The sequence below is a fragment of the Solanum pennellii genome, chromosome 5 (genome assembly GCF_001406875.1).
Source record: "Solanum pennellii chromosome 5, SPENNV200".
In the NCBI taxonomy this organism is placed as follows: domain Eukaryota; kingdom Viridiplantae; phylum Streptophyta; class Magnoliopsida; order Solanales; family Solanaceae; genus Solanum; species Solanum pennellii.
In genome coordinates, this window is record NC_028641.1 from 48491970 (window position 1) to 48504616 (window position 12647).

Consider the following 12647-nt stretch of genomic DNA (forward strand, 5'->3'; position numbering starts at 1 on the left):
CTAGACAGGTAATTTTTCCGAAATGTTACAAGATCAACATGGACACAACTTCTTAGATGTAAAATGTAATGCACTACAAGGTGTGAAAACTTTTTTATGCCTCATAGAAAATCAATTTTCATACTAAATTGAAAACCATCAAGTATGATAATGTCCTAATTCAAAAGTGGTGAGGCAACAAGATTTTTTCAAGAAAAAGGAATTATACATCAGAAATTTTGTGCTTATACACCCCAACAGCATGGGGTAGTAGAAAGGAAACATAAATACCTCTTGGAAACAGCAAGAGCCTTCCTTTATCAATCCAAATTACCTATAAGGTATTGGGGAGAATGTGTGTTAATTGCTACTTACCTTATCAATAGATTACCCACCAAATAACAACTAAATAGGTCACCGTATGAACAATTGTACCAAAGAAAATCGACATACTCTCGTCTTAGGAGTTTTGGATGTCTATGTTACCCCACTATTTTGAAAAAAAACATAAAGACAAGTTTGAACCAAGGGAAACATTTCATATTTTTGTTGGATATCCTTACAATTCAAAGGGTTAAAAAAACCTAGATTTGACCCCAAAGAAGATTCATGTATGGAGAGATGTCTCTTTCAATGAACATGCTTTTCCTTTTGTCATTTCTCCTGAAGGTTCTACTTTTCACTTTATTCTTAAATTGCTTGTTTATCACCCCAATAAGTTACTTTTATGCTTAGTAAAACAACCACTTTGGTCAATGATGAAATGTTGGATATAGACACATCGCATGAGGTTATCACTAACCAAGCAGCGAACAATAATTTTGATCCCAATACCAAACAGTAACTCAACTTCACCTAACATTGCACCAGCACCAACACATAATACTAATATTTCCATTACTTGTGGTGCTCCACCAGTACCAACACCTAGAAGAACACGTAGAACCCCTCATGCCCCTAGCTATCTTAAAGGTTATAATTACACACTACCTGCCACATCCGGGTTTACCCCCTAGATGTAACCAGCGTCGTCAATTCCACATAGGACTATGACTAGCCTCTTAGTTTACATCATCACATTCAAAAGTCAAATTTAGCATAAAATTTAGAACTTTGCATTACATCTAATTGGAAATTTACATAAATCTCTACATACACATAATATATATATCGAGTATACATAGACCCTTCGTATAGGAAGGTTACATAGCCTTCTACTTTTATTTCAAACACATATATAAGTAAAATAGAACATAGTCTTATGAATTATCTCAATCTCATACCATATAAAGATCATAGCAATTTGGGCATAGCCCTACATCAAGGTAAAGAAGCCACATATAGGCTTATACAAGTCGTACAAAATGAAAGTGGAATCAACATAGAAGTCTTAGAAAAACAAGAGACTTTATAAGAAAGATATCAGCATCTCCCTCGGAAAGTGAGGACCTACCCACTTGGATGATAAAGAATATACAAGCCTTCTTCAAGTCGTCCCGAATGATCCTCCAACGACCGGAACCAAAAATATTTGGGAGAAGGGAAAAAAATGGGGTTTGTACTCCACATGTACTAAGTATGAGACCATATACACATATAATGTCAAAACATGCTAAAAAGGGACATTTAGTTAAAACATGCCATTTTACCCTTTTAAAAGTCTAATGCAAAATCAAGCAAGTCATACCAATCAACCAAACATGCTTACTAACTCAAACAAGTAATATGTATCCCAACATACTTGAATCCATGATTTAATACAACCCTATCATCAAGGAATAACATCACAAGCAAGACTAAGAGTTAACCATATCATAATAAACAATACAACTACTCAGGAATAATTATCAAATCAAAAAGTGCAATGACCAAGTAAAGATCCATAACGTTACTCAATCAAGTAGACCCAACAAGAAACCATAACAAATGTCCAAATTCACATAATATAACATTTAAATATACATTTCATCCTCTTTCAATAATATAACCCAACACATACTCATAAGTAAACTAATCAACATATAGTATCAACAATCGACAAGTTCATCATGTACATGTCATGTATCATCATAACATAAACATATATAAGAATATCCTCCTAAGAGTCCCCTCAAGGCTAACTAGTGCAATACTAAGGTTAAGTCTCATACCCCTAACTAGACTAAGCTACACCCCTTGGGTTATCTTAGTGAGAGTTCAAGTCCTTTATTCATTTTACCTTTTAGGAACATCTTTCCCTGACCGACATAGACCACATGAGCTAGCATAGAATCCGGTGTCATAAAACCCTACACCAAAAATAGGTGGACTACTTGCCAAGGTAGTACCAAAACATGAAACATAGTAACTACGTGGATCCACTAGCTAGTATTCCTATGGGGGGAAACATAGTCCAAGAACTAGTTGGGACCCTCTTTATGCACCATGCATTATACTCTCCAATCTAAAGAGTAATGTAGTGATCCTACCTTCCTATGTGGGAAGGGACACTCCTTAATCTAGTTCACTCGGTGCTAATCTAGAGTCCCTTTTTGAAATGTCTTTAAGACTTTAATTATCAATCATAGCTTAGTTTAGGTCATAGGGTCTACCCCTTGTATAATCATCATCATCAATAGCTCAATAAGAATTGTAATGAGTATAAGTGTTTTCATCACAATTCATATAGGTGAGGTTAACACATTACATATCAATTCATAATAAGGCATATTGGTATATATCACCATCCTTATAGGATTTTCACCTTAATCAACCTCACAACCATAATCAAGACATTTCAATTTAACATCATACAACTCTATCAATACTAATACAAGACATACTCCAATATAACATCATGACTTAACCACAATTAATCACAATGAAGTAAACATAGAGATTCTAAGACTTACCAAGTCTTCCTCACAATTCATGACCAAGGTCTTACCCATCAACCCATAAGTCAACCCAATTAAAGGACTAACATCATCACACAATTATAACCAATAAGATAACAAGTCCAATTGCATCTCTATCATACAATTCAACACTAGATCATAGCTTGAGAAAAGATACACAGGCCAATTTCACAATATACTTCATAACCTAAATCACATCTCAAGAACTATCATGATAGGACTATAATTCATCTTCATTTATTCATAATAAAACCATAGGATAGTAATCTAATAAATAACCAAGTCAATTGAATGATCACAATACAATATAGATCAAGATCACAACCTAGGGTTAGGGGTTGAGGATCATTTTCTTCAATTTAGACTAAACCATCAACAATTACCATAATTAAGTTAAAGTACATGTTAATATATTCAATATAACCTAAATAAATCATCAACAACTCAATTCATAACTTCAATTTCGTAATTGGATGAAACCCACATGAAAACTCAACTTTTGAAATCCATTTTTGAAGGAAACCTTTGAGAAAAGAGTCTCAAAGGTGAATACATCCCATACATTAAAGTTTGATGAAGAATTTATGGTGAATTCGTCCATTTCCATCCCACAAACCCTTCTCCTTTCTAGTCATCAATAGTGGTTTCAAATAGACATAGAAAGAAGAGAGAAGGAAGATAGTTTGTGTTTGAGAGTTATAATTAGGTTAATTGGGGTTAGGGCCTTTATATGGGAGTTACATTAGTTAATTTTTCTCCCCTTAATTCCTAACTAACATCTAATAAACCACTTAATTAAATAATTGACTTAACATTGAAATGTGCAGCAACTCAAGACCCTCTCAGTCAGAACCCCGCCAACATGCCGTCTGTGAGTCGACGGCTGCCTCCCTCCATCCTGCATTCCGTAGGTGAATTCAGAGACTGGAAAGGTGAGGGGCTTCCTCAACTTGGATATGTGTGGGACAACGGTGGCATCAACACCCCGTCAGTCCACACACGGGCCGTTGACTGCCTTGTCGATGCACACAGGCAGTGTTGCCTCAACCTGCAGGGGACCTCCTCAAGGGCCCTTGGTTAGTCCTTGGGGAGTCGTACCCATATGTTTCGACCATGAAACATCATAAAGCCTATTATCTATCTTTCCACCAATTTTCATACATTTTCGACTCCTAAAATCTAGTCAAATAGGCTAAGGCACACTAGCACCTCTTTGAACCAACTTTTGGACGTCATGGACGTTCTTGAACATTTTGGTTCTTAAACTTCCTAAATGACCTAAATTCATTGAAATGTACTTAAAACAGTACTTAGACCTCATGACACCTATGTTAGGCTTTACAACATGTCTTCAATTTTCAAAGTGTTACACTAACTAACCTACACTCCACCACATCACAACCTGAACAACAACATTCCACCACATCACAACCTGAACAAAAAATTTCATTGCCTCATTTCTATCAAATCATGAGCATGTTTGTTTTACCACTTTATGTTTAAGTAGCCAGCAGCTAGTAAAGGCTATTTCACATAAGAGTGAACTTTCTTGTTATGCTGAGGCAATCTTGAATCCTGCTTGGCAAATGGCAATGACACAAGAATTTGACGCACTATATACAAATGATACATGGGAACTAGTCCCCTTTCCAGTAAGTAAGAATGCCATTTAATGTAGGTGGGTGTATAAAATCAATCACTAAACTGATAATAGTGTGGAGAGGTTCAAGGACAGATTGGTGGTAAAAGGATATACAAAAAAGTTGGGATTGATTATACTGAAACATTCTCACCTGTAGTAAAAATGACAACTATGAGAAATTTGATTTGTTTGGGTGTAAAAAGGGGTTGGAGTTTATACTAGTTGGATGTGAATAATGCTTTCCTTCATGGTGATTTGCATTTAGGAAGTATGCATGACAATGCTTGAGGGCCTTATGGTGGAAAACAACAACTTAGTTTGCAAAATCAAAAACTCTCTATGTGGACTAAAATAGGTCAGCAGACAGTGGTATGAAAAACTGGTCAGCAGTCTATGTCCAAAGGGTCATACACACTAAAACAGTGACTACTCACTTTTCTATAAGAAAAAGGGATGCTCTTTCGTTTTTGTTTCTGTATATATGGATGATGTGATCTTGACAGGTACAAACTTGGAGGATATCTTTTCATTGAAGAGTTTCTTGCATAATCAATTCAAAATAAAGGATCTTGGCCAGTTACACTATTTCCTAGGATAACGAATACTATTTAGGGATGATGGTGTTCTTCTTTCCCAGAGAAAATTTACTACTGATCTCTAAAGGAGTTTGATATTTTGAACTACAGAGTTGCAACATCACCACTTGATTCTACTAAAAAACATAAGGCCACTGACGGAGAACTGTTATCAGATCCCACTTATTATAGAAAGCTTGTTGCGAAACTTAATTTCCTCACACATACAAAGATTGATAAAGCTTTACTTTTCAACATCTTAGACAATTAATGCAATGTCCTAGGGAACAACCATGGAGGCTACTTACCAAGTTCTTAGATATCTGATGCAAGATTCTACTTTAGGAACTTTTATCTCTAACAAGTCTGATCTTACTATTACTGATTATTGTGATTCTGATTGAGAAGCTTGTTCTGATTCAAGAAGGTCAGTTAGTGGGTGTTTGGTTCTTATGGGATACAGTCTTGTTAGTTGGAAGTCCAAGAAGCAAGCTACAATATCACTATCATCTGTAGAAGTAGAATACGGGTCTGTGAGACAAATTGTAGGAGAACTTGTGTGTCTTGATACATTACTTGATGAACTGAAGGTGCAAAGTTTATTACCATACGTGTGTTTTGTGATAGCCAAGTTGCAGTTCATATTGCTAAAATTCAGTTTTTCATGAGAGAACAAAGCACATTGAGGTGGATTGTAATTTTGTGAGAAATAAGCTTCAAGAAAAACTTATTGCACTTCATCATATTTCCACAAACTCACAGTTAGTACCAAGGCCTTAACTAGAATCAAGCACACTACGATTCTAAGCAGGTTGTCTCTAATCACACTACCTCCAACTTGAGGGGGGATAGAAATAGTTCGAGTTAGTTACTACAAGTTAGTTAGCAATCTGTTAAACATTGTTAAATAGCACTACAACAAAAATGACGTTAAGCGGCATTTAATTCTTAATTGCCGCTAAATATGTATTTTTAGCGGCAATTGTCACTCTTTTTATGTCCCTAAAGACTTTAGCGACATTGGTTATAATGACACTTAATTAATGCCGGTAAAGACTTTAGCACTCTTTATTAATGTCAATATTTAATGCCGCTAAAAGCTCTTTTTGTTGTAGTGTAGTTTGTTACAATTAGTTGGTTAGCTAGTTATTCCCATGGTTTATTCATGTATATATGCACACCTATTCTATTTATTTTTCATTCATTGAGAAAGGAATAATACAAATCCTCTCTTCATTCTATAATGCTCCATTGTATACTCTGTTAATCTATTTAATACATGTTAATCTATTCAAGATAACCTTAAGAAATCATCAACAACTCAATTCATAACTTCAATTTCGTAATTGGATGAAACCTACATTAAACTCAACTTTTGAAATCCATTTTTGAAAAAAATGAGGAAAGAGTCTCAAAGGTGAATAGAGCTCATACCTTAACATTTGATGAATATTTTATGGTGAATTTGGCCCTTTCATGCGCCCAAACCCTTCTCCTTGCTAGTCTTCAGTGGTGGTTTCCAATAGAGAGAGAAAGAAGAGAGAAGGAAAAGAGTTTGTGTTTGAGAGTTATAATTAGGTTAATTGGAGTTTGGGCCTTTATATGGGAGTTAAATTAGTTAATTAGTCTCCCCTTAATCCCTAACTAACCCCTAAACCACTTAATTAATTAATTGACTTAACATTAAAATGTGCAGCAACTCAAGACCCCTCACAGACGGAACCCCGCCAACGGGCCGTCTGTGAGTCGATGGCTACCTCCCCCTCTGTCCTGCACTGCGTAGGTGAGTTTAGATATTGTGCAGGCGAGGTGGAATCAATGCCCCGTCAGTCCACACACGATCCATTGACAGCCTCGTCGATGAACACTTATTTAGGCAGTGTTGCCTCAACCTGCAGAGGTCCTCCTCAAGGGCCCTTGGTTGGTCCATAGGGAGTCGTACCCAAACGTTTCGACCATGAAACAACCTAAACACCAATTATCTACCTTTCCACCAATTTTCATACATTTACGACTCCTAAAAGCTATTTAAATAGGCTAAGGCACACTAGTACCTCTTAGAACCAACTTCTGGACGACATGGACGTTCTTGGACGTTTTAGTTCTTGAACTTCCTAAATGACCTAAATTCATTAAAATGGACATAAAAACAGTACTTTGACCTCATGACACCTATGTTAGGCTTTACGACACGTCTTGGATTTTCAAAGTCCCCAAGGAACATTCATACCCGAATGAGACTAAAATTCTTTTGAAGGAATGAATAGACTCAAGACTAGCATCCCAAATAATCAACAATAAAAAATCAACTTTAATCATATCATTTCAATAGGGCAATTCTAAAACTCCAATTACTACACATAAGGCTCAAAACACTTCACCATGAGGAAATTTCCTTCTCACAACACACATGACCTCAACATACATTACATAAGTCAATTAGCACAAAGTTAAGCTTATCAACATGCTACATATAATTTCTTAAAGACTCACCGTATCAAAATGCACAGCATAACTCAAAATAAACAAAAGGCAAAATTTCAGGTTCAATGGCATTATTCACTATAACTTCACTGTGAAGTATTCAAAAATACATATTTTGCAAAAGTTTCACCCAAAAAGAAACTTCATCTCTTAGTCATATTTATATTATTAACAAGAATGACTAACCTCAATTATCAAAAATATGAGGGTAACGGGACTTCATGTTGGCCTCGTCCTCCCATGTTGCACCCTCAACTAGGTCATTCTTCCGTAACACTTTAACGGAAACCACCTCTTTGTTCCTTAACTTCTTGACTTGCCTATCAAGAATTTGAACCAGAACTTCCTCATAATAGAGCTTATCCTTAACACCAAGGCCCTTAATAGGAAGAATGGATTCGGGATCACCGATACACTTCTTCAACATAGAAATATGGAAAATCGGATGAACCGAAGCCAATTCACTAGGGAGTTCCAATTAATAGGCCACCTTACCAACCCCTTGCAAAATTTCATATTGACCCACATATCGAGGACTTAATTTCCCTTTCTTTCCAAATCTGACCACCCTTTTCATTGGTGAAATTTTCAAGTACACCTTATCACATTTTTCAAACTTTAAATCCCTTCTCCTATGATCGACATAAAACTTTTGTCGACTATAGGCCGTTTGCAACCGGTTCCTTATGATGTGAACCTTCTCTAAGTTCTTATAAATAAAATCGGGACCAAGAAGCAAAGGTTCACCCATTTCAAACCATCCAATAGGAGACCTACACCTCCTACCATACAAGGCTTCGTAGGGAGCTATGGAGATGGATGAAAGAAAACTATTATTATATGCAAACTCCACCAAAGGCAAATGCTTATTCCAATTGCCTTTGAAATCAATAATGCAAGACCGAGGCATATCCGCAAGAATTTGAATAGTGTGTTCCGCTTGACCATCTGTTTGGGGATGAAAAGCAGTACTTAACTTCACCTTAGTACCCAAACCTTTTAGGAATGACCTCCAAAACCTAGATATGAAATGTGCACCCCGATCCCATATGATGGATAACGGAATACCATTGTGACACACAATCTTATCTATGTCGATCCTAGCATAATCTTCCGCCAAATAAGTAGACTTGATGGGAATAAAGAGGGCGGACTTAGTCAACCTCTCCACAACAACCCATATAGAATCATATGACCTTTGATTCCGAGGTAAACCCGCCACAAAGTCGATATTGATATCTTCCCACTTCCAAAAAGGAATTTGGATCTCTTGTAGTAAGCCACCCGGCTTTTGATTTTCGGCCTTTACTTGTTGGCAATTTGCACACTTAGCGACAAACTCCGCTATGTCCCTCTTCAAACCTTCAACCAAATATATCTCCCTTAGTTCATGGTACATTTTTGTCGAACCCGGATGAATGGAGTAAAGGGTCCCATGGGTTTTTTCAAGAATTCTCTCCCTCAACCCATCCACATTGGTAACACATAGTCTCCCTGGCACCTTAAAATACCATCCCCTCCTAGGGAGAATGTCTCATTAAGTTTGGCAAGCACCGATTCTTTGAACTCCATCAATGATTTGTCGAGGTGTTGTTTGGATTTCACCTCAACTAGTAATAATGACTAGGAGTTATGATGAACTATAGCACCCCCATTTGGAGAACCTTCCAACCTCACCCCCAACCTAGACAACCTATGAACTTCCTTCGCTAGGTCCTTCTTGGCTTCATCAACGTGGGATACACTACCCATAGTCATACGACTTAGGGCATTGGCCACCACATTAGCCTTGTCGGGGTGATAAAGGACACTCATATCGTAATCCTTCAACAACTCTAACCACCTCCTTTTCCTGAGGTTCAACTCTTTTTGGGTAAACACATATTGGAGACTCTTATGATCGGTAAAGACATCAACATGAACCCCATACAAGTAATGCCTCCATATTTTCAAAGCAAACACCACGGCCACTAACTTGAGGTCATGAGTGGGATAGTTTCGCTCATATACTTTAAGTTGCCTAGAAGCATAGGCTATCACCTTCCCATGTTGCATAAGCACACACCCCAAACCACTCAGGATACGTCACAATACAAAACAAAACCTTTTGTACCCTCCGGTAAAGTTAACACCGGAGCGGAAGTGAGCCTATCTTTCAACAATTGGGAACTTTTCTCACATGCCTCCGACCACTCAAATTTCTTACTCTTTTGGGTCAAAATAGCCAAAGGAGATGCAATGGATGCAAAACCAGCCACGAACCTCCGATAATAACCCGATAAACCCAAGAAACTCCTAATGTTGGTTGGAGTCAATGGTTTAGGCCAATTTTTCACTGCCTCTATTTTCTTTGGATCAACCTCAACTCCTTCACTACAGATGATATAACCAAGAAATGTCACCTACCTCAACCAAAACTCACACTTTTTATATTTGGAAAACAATTGATGATCCTTAAGGGTTTGCAATTCTACCCTCAAATGACCCATATGATCACTCTCATTCTTCGAGTATACCAAGATGTCGTCAATCAAGACGATAACAAATGCATCTAGGTAATTTTGAAACACCCTATTCATTAGGTCCATAAACGCCGCCGAACATTAGTGAGACAAGAAGACATTATCAAGAACTCGTAGTGCCATACCTAGTCCGGAAGGCCTTCTTTGGTACATCCTTACCTCTCACCCTAAGTTGGTGATACCCTGACCTCAAGTCTATTTTTGAAAAGTAGCTCACCCATTGGAGTTTATTAAACAAGTTGTCAATCCTAGGGAGAGGGTACTTATTCTTAATGGTGACCTTGTTGAGTTGGTGGTAGTCAATACACATTCTCAAGGACCCATCTTTCTTCTTCACAAACAAAATCGAAGCACCCCATGGAGAAATACTAGGCCTAATAAAACCCTTATCTAGTAAATCCTTGAGTTGGGCCTCCAACTCCTTTAATTCGACCGGAACCATCCGATATTGAAATGGGATTTTTATCTGGTAGCAAATCAATACCAAAATCAATTTCCCATTCGAGAGGAATACCGGGAAGGTCATTTGGAAATACCTCCGAAAACTCACTCACTACGGGTACCGACTCAATGGGAAGAATTTCGGAGTCTAAATCTTGGACTCTTACTATGTGATATAGACACCCCTTTGAGATCATTTTGCATGCTTTTAGACAAGAGATGTTACGGCCTCTAAGAATAAAGTTTCCCCCCTTCCACTTTACAATGGGCTCGTTTGGAAAGTTAAACCTCACCACTCTTGTCCTACAATCAATGGAGGCAAAATATGCATGCAACCAATCCATACCCAATATAATATCAAAATCATACATATCAAGTTCTACTGGATCAACATAAGAAACTCTATTGGGCAACATTGTAGGACAATTTTTGTACACTCTTTACCAACAAACGACTCACTCACCGGTTTAGACACTATGAAAGGTTCATGCAAAATGTCAGGAAAAATATCAAATGTTTTAGCTACAAGAGGTGTAACAAATGATAAAGTAGCACCAGGATCAAGTAAGTCATAAGAATTAATAGAGAATACTTTTAACATACCGGTCACCACGTCGGGAGAAGTCTCTTGCTAACCCTAGAGCGGAGAGCATAGAAGTGGTTGTTCTTTGGAGCATCACTAGAACCACTTGTTTGAGCTTGAACACTACCCTTGTCTTGAATCCTCACATTAGGTCAATCCCTCACCTTGTGCCCACTCTTGCCACAACCAAAACAATTATCTGTTCTTTGAAGGCAATCACCATAGTGCCTCTTACCACACTTTCCACAAGTTGGCTTCTCGGTTGGTGAGTTAGTACCTTTCCCCTTATTGAACTTAGGGTTAGACACCCTATCACCACTAGACTTTGGGAACTTAGTAGGAACTTGACTTGAATGGAGTTGAAAACAGCGCTCTGAAACCGGTGGGAAAGAAAAGCGCAATCCATTCCGGTGGGTAACAAACCTTAAGTGGGGTTTATTCGTCTCTAATGAAAGGAACCGATAGTAGGAAAGATACCCTACATTTGAGAGAGTTGAAATCTCACTCATAGATTTGGAAGAGTTGAATAGGACTGTGTGAGCTGCATCGAAGAAGTACTTCCCGGAGCGAGTAAGGCATAGGGCCATGCCTTACGAAGCGAAGGCGCCCTCTATTGCTTTAAACTAAACAGTACGAACCTGCAGCTAAAGCGGCCTTAGCGACCATTAGCGACATAAAACAGAAAGAAATAGGGAAACTCGCTTCTTAAACCTAGGATTGTCCTGTATCTCAAGCCTTTTCTTTGAAGAATTCCCATAAAAAGATCTTACCCTCTTAGCATCCCTACTTTTCTTCCTAGCCCTTGGTTCTTCCACATGTTTGGCAAATGCACCATAAGACAAAAAATGTTCATGTTGTCATGTAACATAGCTGAATGACACTCCTCTTGCAAATCATCTGACACCCCATCACAAAGCGGCTCATTTCATCTCTAGGATCAAAAACCAAACAAGGAGCATATTTCGACAATTTAGTGAATTTCAAAGAGTTTTCATGAACACTATACCTCCTTGGCGAAGGTTGATGAACTCCACCACTTTTGCCTCCCTCATTTCCCTAGGAAAGAACGATCTAGAAAAGTCTTCTTAAAGATATCCCAAGTCAACGGATCACCCCTCAAGTGCCTATTATCCCTCCATTGCACATACCAAGTTTGAACCACATCCTTGAGTTTGTAAGTGGCCAACTCGGCCTTCTCACTCGTGGACAACCCCATAGCCAAAAGTATTTTATAGATCTCATCGATGAATTCTTGGGGGTCTTCCTCAACCTTAAGACCCGTAGAAAGTAGGAGGGTTCATTCGAGTGAAGTCCTTAAGACGGGAAGTCATGCAGTGACTTATTGATAAGGATGGGGCACAAGCTTGAGCCATGGCCACTTTTGCTTGAGTAGTAATAGCTTGGTCCATTTGGAGAAGAAGGTCCTTATATTCTCATCCGTCAAAGGAGGAGGATTGATCGATGCATGCTCCATGTTAGCATCTTAATCAAGTGGAGGAACTTGATCACCATGGGGAGGAGCTC